Source organism: Vanellus vanellus (assembly GCF_965231255.1).
Source record: "Vanellus vanellus genome assembly, chromosome: 6".
Taxonomy (NCBI): Eukaryota; Metazoa; Chordata; class Aves; order Charadriiformes; family Charadriidae; genus Vanellus; species Vanellus vanellus.
In genome coordinates, this window is record NC_138911.1 from 765,297 (window position 1) to 774,227 (window position 8,931).

General features: G+C 47.4%; 1 protein-coding gene across 1 annotated transcript in view; it reads left to right on the forward strand.

The window, feature by feature from the left end:
* The window catches only part of CCDC9B (coiled-coil domain containing 9B), a 49,433-nt gene extending 43,380 nt beyond the window's left edge, over positions 1 to 6,053 (forward strand). Inside the window, exon 13 of the mRNA XM_082485166.1 lies at positions 5,961 to 6,053. The gene's annotated coding sequence lies outside the window, so the exon portion shown is untranslated. The remainder of the gene's footprint in view (positions 1 to 5,960) is intronic.
* The last annotated feature ends 2,878 nt before the right edge of the window (positions 6,054 to 8,931 follow it).

An 8,931-nucleotide genomic window follows, 5' to 3' on the forward strand; every position in this document is an offset into this window, starting at 1 on the left:
GGCGTGACAGCAGGGCTCCTAGGAGCAACAAAATAGCAACAATGACAACCACAACAACAACAACCAAAAAAGCAAAAGCTCACTTGGCTCAAGTCGGTTAAGTTGTCAGTGTGTTTGGAGCGAAAAGGTCTCGTGTCTATTCCTGCTGTTGCTTTGAAGTTCCCAAATCAACATGACAGGCTGCGTAATGACACAGATGGCAGTCATAAATAACCGCCGGCTGGTAACAGTCCCTTCCCTTCTCCCTTGGCTTCTGTTTCCTAGTGCTCTACAGACAGATTAGTTTTAGTTAGTTTTACACGGTATGTATAAAAAGCTGCAAAGCTCTACTTTATTTTCATGTAATTGTCCCTGAAGTGTTATTTCACAGCAATTCTGTGGAACCAGATCCTTCAGGATTGGCCCCGTTTGAGATGTGTTTGAACCCTTGGCGGGGTTTTCTATTTGGTTTTTTGGCTTGAGCCTGATGCCTGCAGCTGACTCCAGACGATGCTCTAGGGCACGGATTGCCCAAAATGCGACCCACGGGAAACCTGCATTCAGCAAAGCCATTGCATATGGCCCACAAAGGGACTTAATAGGTGTGGCCATCCTGGAGGGAAACATTGCTGCATCAGCTGGAGTCCCTTCATGAATGTGACCGCACGTGGCAGGTTAATGATTCTGCCTTTTTCAGCCTAATATAAAGTGCAGCATTACCGGGCAGAGCTAGGTTTGGCACGAACCAGGGAAAGACCATCGTTCAGGAAGCTGAAAGAGCAATAAGATCAAGCGTTAAACCAAGAGCTGCACCTTCTTGTTAGAACGCAAAATTAAAAGTTCATTTATTCCTTTTGTGTCTAGTGCTGATCTGGGGTCAGGCCAAGACAATTACAAGATTATCCCACTGCAGCAGAGGAAGGGGGGGTGTTTCTCACCCCGCGGTGCGTGAACAATGGTAACACAAGTTGTCTGCAGATGAAGGCCTTCATGTGGGAAGGTAAATGGGTGGTTGTTGTGCAGGGCTCCAGGAGGTACTGAGCAGCTCTGTCTTGGTAAATCCAGGCCAGCAGGAAGCCTTTACTGTGTTTGGTGTCCATGTAACTAGTGGACGTTGTACTGGGGAATGCCCTGAAGTGCCTGGTAGAAAACAGAGCCAAGTCTGTGCCGAGAATCCAAATTATACAGAGTCTGAATGACTGCTGTCTTGGAGGACAGAGAGTTTGTAGCAAAAAAAGGAAGATGATTATTGTAACCAGGACCCACGTGATCCGACCATCCTTAAGGAGAAGCATCTGGAGGGATGCACTGTCATGGGTTATCAAGACCGGGCAATAATTTCCTGCCAGGAGGTAGCAGGTAACTTCCCAGTGAGATGGGATTTTTGTGAAAATGCAGGTTTGACAAATGCTATGCGTGTACCAGAAATGTCTCTGCTTCAACATTTTGTATTTCATAAAACCCAAACTGGAGCCCTCGTTAAACCTTTTCAAAACAGAAAATTTTAATGTTATGTTTTTAAATACTGGTGATTCAGTTTTGATACGGTGCAATTTTTGGAAAATCAGTGTTGAAACAGATGGTGTGATTTTGCAAAATACAACCTATCAACCCCGAAAGGAATGTAAAAATATCATTCCATTAAAAAGTTTATATTGTGGAATTTCCATTAAGTAGAAAATCCTGTACCAGGTCACTTCACCTGATGGCAGGGACGTGCCCTCTGATCATGGATCTTGCACGTCCCAAAGCAAGGCAGGTATCTGTGGTGGTAGTAAACATCAGTAATGGGTAACAATATCCTCTCCACGTGCCCTGCTGCTGGGCTTTGGGGGGCCCATGTCCCACACACATTAATGTGCAGATTTCGCTGCCCATCCATTTCTGCAGAAGAGCAGCCCCTTGCAGCAAGCAGCCGCCATGCAGGTTTCACAGCTTCCACCGCTAATGTCTATTTATGGCACAAAAAATCTCCAGCACCTTCAAACTAGCTGGAGATGCTGTGCAAAGTGTGGTGGTGGTGGGGCTTTCATCCTTTGCTTCAAATAACAAGGAGTAAATATTTACCCGAAGTGCAGGACTGGAATCCCTGGAGAATGTCCAACAAGTCCCAGAGAAGTAAACCATGCACAAAAACCACAGAAGCTTTTCCCTGAATTCTCTTGAGAAAATTAATCTTAACATCTTTAGAGAAAATGCAGCTGGGGGTAGATTTCCAGAGCAGCTCCAGGGAACTTCTGACCTCGCAGCTCCGGCTGACGTAAACAGGAGTGGGGCAGGCAGGGCCTGTGTGCTGCAGGATCGAGGAGGTCAGAAGGGGTCGGCTTTCTGATGCAAACCAGCGCTAAAGGTTGGTGCAGGAAGCAGTACAAGCAGAAACCAACACTTCTCCATGCAGTTACGGAACTACCGGAACACATACCAGTTTCCCCAAGGTTCAAGAGACAAGAAGATACCATCTGTTACGTCTTGGGCGTTGGCCTAGGACTGGCAGGCTGAGGTCTCAAGGACTTGACTTGAATAGCATTGGCCTCCCTGGTCCTTCCTGCAGCCCACACCACCCTCTGGAGCCCACCGTCACGCTATGGGCATTACACATTCCCACACCACCCTCTGGAGCCCACCGTCACGCTATGGGCATTTCACATTCCCAGAGCACATCTTAGTAACATCTGCTACCAAAGTGGAGAGTTTAGTCCTCATGCAGAATTAGGGAGCGGTAGATACAGGACTTGACACAGTTATCTTCATACCTCTGTGGTTATGGAAAGCCTTTCCCGTGGCACGACATGGGAAAATACTATTAACATGGGAAAACACAGGGATTATATGAGAATGGTTCAGGAGAAATGTACTCGGACTGAAGAAGCACAGGGAAGGACTCCTGGGATGTTCAGGGAATTGTTGTTTAGTCTAGTAAATTGAAGGCAGAAAGTGATGGAGTTGTGATCTCTATAAATACAGTGGAGTAGTAAACACCAGTGAAGGAGAAGAAACATCCAAGCCAGAAAACAATGCTGGTGCAAGAATCAATGTATTGAGGAAGCCCGTGAATAAATATGGGAAAATTGGAGAAAGGCTACTACCCGTCAGAGGAGAGATGACTTGGAAGCGTGCTGTGGTTGAAGCAGGGACACTTGTCACCTTTGAGGCTGGCCTGACCAGCACGCTTCTGGCAGGGATTAGGTAATGTGGTGCTTGTGACAGCAGCAGCACGAGTCTGATGACAGAGTTGTGTATGCTTCTGTCAAAGTTGGTGACCACTGTCAACACAGATGCTTTCACTGACACCCGACAGAATTAGCGCACCCAGCCCATCTGGAAACCCCTTTTTACTCCTGAATTTCCCTGGCATTTTGCAAGAGCTTCTGTGTGTTTTTTGGTTTATCACGGTGACTTCTGGAGAGAAGGAACTATTAGAAGCTGTTAAAGCATTGAGAGTCACAGACAGAAGCACCTATACTTCCTTAGGGCTACTTACTGAAGCGTAACAAGGCTGAACGCAATTCACGGCTCTGTTGCCATTCTGAACACTGAAAACGGAGCCGCTCACCGCGTCTTGTAGCCTGGGGTTGTTGCTGTTACCGCAGAGCTGGCAGAAGGGAGTGTGTGCCCATACCTCATCCGCTTGTGTTAACCCCCTTAATGTAAACCCCAGATGAAAAGGAGTTAGAGATAAATACACTGCGTGGTGGTCTGCCCTGCAAGGGACACAGGCGCCCTCCCTTCTGCCTGCTTTGCTGCTCAGAACAGGTAGACTGTAGAGAATGGTAAGATCTTAAACCGCTCCAACAGGAATCTCCACCAAAGACTGTCTTTACATATTTAAACTCATCAAGGGTTGCAGGGATAATTTTTCTACCAGTGGCAAATATAGACAGGATTAGGATTTCCCCCCCTCCTTAAATCCATCAGTTCTAGTTCAAATGGGAATTAATTCAAGGATGTCCGGTGGCCTGTGCTAGGTAGGAGAAGACGTCTCATGATCCTACCAGTCTTTTTCTGGCCTTACTGTGTGTTGGAACAGCAGATATATATATCAATTTAAAAAAAGCTAAGTGAGAAGATCTGGTGTAACGATGTCTAACAGCAGGTCCTTACACGTCATGTCCTGGTTTGTCGTGTGGTACGTCATAAGACCGTCTGAGTGATACACTAAGAACAAAATTGTCTCTGGGAACACTGGGCCTGCCCCAGGAGAGACCCAACAAAATTGCATCGTCCAACCCAAGCAGAGGATGGATAGTGCTAATCTCAGCTGAAGGAAGAAGGCCCAAATTTCCCTTTCATCAGCTCCAGTCAGCTGCAGTCTGCAGGGACTGCGCGTACATCCACCCCCACGGCAGCTTTACCCAGTACCTCCTGCAACGGACTGTTGTTGGCTTGGCTGTGACAACCATCCCAGTGACGTCCCACTGCCGGGCTGGGAAATGTGAGGCGGATGGGGCTTTTGAGACAGACCACCTACCTGCATCCATCCTCTCCTGTGACCGTGACACAGGGAGGGAACGTGGCACTGCACCCCCTCGCTGCCGATGGCAGGGTGAAAGGCAGCACCACTCTCCTGCGCCCCGACTCCCAACAGTCATACCAGCCCACAGCCTGTCGATCTCCCATTGGCCCTTCAGTTATGCATGGAAAAGCGGATCCAGTGTGAAATGAGAGAAATGCTAATCACTATGCCTAATTACTCCAAGAAGTAATGACTTTAAAGCCCACCGGTGTCTTGGCTGTAAAGACTCGCTCATGCACAGAAGGAAGGTGTCTGTATTGAAAGGATAATATTGCACAATGGGAAACAGAATCGTCTACCAGCACTAACAGCACAGGGCTGTCAAAGAGACTTTCAAAACCATTAATAATAAAATAGATTAACGATAAACAGAGCTAGCTCTGGAGTCAGTTCAGACTTGCAAAAACAGATTTTACAATATTTGCACCACCAGGCACAACTCTGAAAATCTGCTTCCCAGCCCTTCCCAATAGTGTTAAATCCCAGAAGTGTGCTGCTGCAGCACCGAGCCCCCCCTCGGCCGCAGGATACGGCCAGCCCCATCCCTTGCACACATACAGGACAATGAAAAATGTCTCCAGTAAGTCTTAGAATCTCCTTTCCACTGTACATCGCATCGATTATTTCTGTACCTCGGGTGTGATTTCAGTGCCGTTCCTTATTAGACATCCGTGGCTGTGTCCTTAAATGATTCGTTTAGAAGTTTCCTTTTCGTGTGAGCCTAGCTTACTATCGCTTCCCCTGCCTTCGTGGTTTTTCATCTGTTCTTCTTTTCATATCCCCCTTCTGCCCTTTCTTGTGAGCTTTCGGTGCTGAAATCTCCACCAGCAAAAGGTGGATCTGTGGATTTAAACATGGAGGCAGGAAAATGCCAGCTCAGCAATTCTGAGCAGCATCCAAGCATCTGGCAACTGCAGGGAAAAGAAAAAAAAGTCTGCCTTTCTCGATTAAAATCAACATATCTTGGTCTGGAGGCAGCTACAGGACAGCAGGCTCCACTCGCGGGTTAGTGTTTCTCTCCAGGAAAGCCGCTAGACCCTTCTGCCCTTGGCCAACACAAGCGCTGCACCCCCAGGCGGCTTTCACAAGAGGGACACAAAGCCCTGCCCAAAATCAGCCCCGCCTCTTGTTGCTCCAGGTGCTGTGCAAGCACACACAAAAGCATGTGAAAGCTATCATTCTTGAGACAAAAGAAGAGAGTGAAGTAGCCTCACCTAACCCAGAGGAGGATTGGGAGTGTGTTTCATCCAGACTCATAGGTTCTGTTCATCCCCCGGACCGCGGAGCCCCGGCATTGCTCCCATGGGGTTTAGCAGACAGGTATGTGGGTTATGCCTTGGCAGCACCCCCCCAAGCAGCCCAAGCCGTGCAGGAAGGTCAGGTTGAAACTCAGCAGACATTTTTAATTTACTGCTCAGCAGGTCCCTAAAGACTGATAATCCCTCTGCTGTCTCTGCTCCTTCCACAGGATAATGTGCTGAAGGTGGTGGATGAGAGGAGAAGAGGAGCACAAGCTCATCCTCGCTCTTTGACCTTCTATGAAATCAGCTTTCAGCACCCACCCCGTACCCTTCAGCACCCACTCACAACACGTGGGGTCCCCGTCACCACCCCCTTTCCTGCTCACAGGTTTGGCATCACCCTTCCCTATGCCGAAGGACGGGGGAGGCTACACACACTCCCAACCTACAAAGAAAACACCGTCACTTATCTTTTGCATTTGTTTTGCCAATATTGCAGCTGTGTGGCAAGCCAATGAAATGTCTACTGGATGCACTTTATTTTATTTAATAACTAATTCTGTTTAAAGTTAAGATTTTGGTTTCTGGGCACCCCCCTCCCGTTCCCTCCCCCAGAGGCCGGGGAGGAACCGTGCCGCGAGGGCAGCAGGGGCTGTGCCAGAGCAGTAGGAGAGAGGGTGAGAGGCGTTACGTTGTAGTTCAGTAGGTGGATGAAAAAGCAGCGTTCAGAGCAGCTCCTGTGCAAGAGGTTTGTATGTGGTTGATGTGTTGGCAGAGAGGTATGGTAGTTGCATGGGTTGCGGGGCGCAAAGGGGATGGAGCAGTCTTGAGTCACATTGTGGGGCGCGGGTGCTTTTGACAAGCACACATCAACCACAGCATTTCACCCTTTAAAAGCTTGCTTCCTCCTCCTGTTAGATGTAGTAGGGCACAAGCAGCAGAGGTTGAATCAGCCATCAGCTGTGCTTTTTTCTAAGGAAGGGGGCTACTAGGCTGAGCCAGTACATATGCAGCTCCGCAAAACACCGTGCCCGCTTCCTAAGGCTACAGTAACTGGAGATACTTGCAGCTGTATTTACCAAGGAGGAGGACAGCACAAATGCAATAATCTTCCTTCTCCACCACACTGCACAACGGCGTTGGCAGCAGGACCCAGGCCAAATGGGAGCTGAAGGTTGAAGGCTTCCTATCAAGCGCTTTCACCTCCCTGGTTGTGCCTTTCATAGCCTTGTGCTTGAATAAGAGGGCAGCAGTTCCCCTGGAAGCTGCCACACAGACATTCTGACCTGGCCTTAAAGACACCTTTCAAATCGAGGATCTGGATGAGCATTTACAAGCATAAACGTGCAAGAATCCCAGCTGCTTGGGCTTCCGAGCAGCTAAGAGATTCACAGCAAACTAGGACTGAGCTGAAATAGGGCTACCAATTAAGGAGAAGGCAGAAAGCAAGCACAAGGAATAACACAACATAATTTCTGACTTCTGAATGACAGAGCAGAGAGGATATCACCCTCATTTGGAAGCACTGCTCTAAAACTGGATGCAGGAGTAAACGTATGTGCAGACATGTATGCGTGGAGATTTGTCGGATTTCATTGCAGGATGCATTCGCTAACCAAAACGGCAGACTGCCTTGGTGATAAGGTTGGCATGTGTGGACTGAAATACTGTACGCTGGTTTAATAAACTAATATTTGCACAGATAAACATTTTGTTTTTCCACGTAACTTAGATCCACAGCACCTATCTCCTGAAGGACAAGCCTGGGAGCTTCCTCTACATGCCAAATTCAAGAGAGTTTACTGGCTTCAGACGAGGTATTATCAAGAAACAGAGCGTGCAGCTTTCATGTTTTATCAGTAGAAACATCTTCACCCCACCAAAGCTCACAATGGGTTTATTTGGACTTATCCAACAGATAAAAGAACAGATAGATAAAAGCCAGATCGTAAAACTGCTCCAGGTCCTGGAGATTCTCCATCACTGTGAAAGGCTGGTGTTCCTTATCTGACTGGCTCAAAAACCTGCTCACAATGGTTTAATTTTTTTAATTTATTATTTTTTTTTACATCAGGTCTCTGACCTCAATCTTGGTCCCGTCAGACTGAGTCATTACCAGCACATACCAGGAACTGCCTTGCCTCACGGTCTGCGTGGAAGGGGCTCAGATCAGGAGCTGCGGACCTCAGCACAGCCAGGCAGACAGAGCCTTTCTCAGTGCCCCTGGTCCAGCACTTAGTGGTAGAGATAAAAAGCCCAACTACAATTGTTTCTGTATCTTATGCCCTAGACTCCTTTTTGAAAGGAAAACCATCACTTTTCCCTATTCCCTCCTTTTTCTCCCGCATATCCAAGTAACTTTGCATTTAATGATGCTCAGGAAGGACTGAGCCTGTACCAAGCTCCAGGGATGGACTGTACAGATAGTGCCTGTTCTAAAGTGTAATTTTTTCCTGCTCATTAACACTTTGCTCGAACGCACTTTGCTTGGTGCCTGGATTGCAATTTTTCACAAAACTGTGGCTAGCTGTTTCTTCTTTACAGCGAGAGAAAAGACTGACAAGTTGAAAAATCTGATGTAGGGGGATTATTTATATGAAATAAAAGTTGTAATGAGGACAAAGCTCCAGTTTCTTCGTTTCTCAGTCCCATATGCAGAGTTTTCTGAATTGAATCAGTGATCTCTGCTTTTTAGAGCAACAGCTCCAATTCAGATTGCCTACTCCTTAGGAAAGCGCTTAACTCTTGGGCAAGCTGAGCTAACTCGCCTGCAAAGCTCACCGCCGGGACGACAGCATGCATCGTAACACAAGGCTCACTTTTTCAGGGGCATCACAGCTGCCTCATTGCCACAGCACTTTTCTTGCAAGTAAACGTGATGGCAGCTCAGAGAGCGCAAAGTCACCTCCTGTAGAGGTACCTGTTTCCTCCCAGCAGGGATTTTGTGAAAGTTATTCTAGCTCTTCCAGACAACCGGAAAGCAGCAGTGACTCCTCAGGCAGAACACCTTTTCTTTAAGCCAAAGCAACAGCTTGCCACCAGACACTCTGCTAGTTGGCAAAATTTACCATCCATTTCAACACAGCCACTCTGTAGCTAAAATTCCTATCAAAATTGATTTCAGAGTAGTGAATCAGCTCTTGTACAGAGAGATCAGTTTAAAAACTTTAAGCCAAGGACAAAAAAGTACATCTGGAT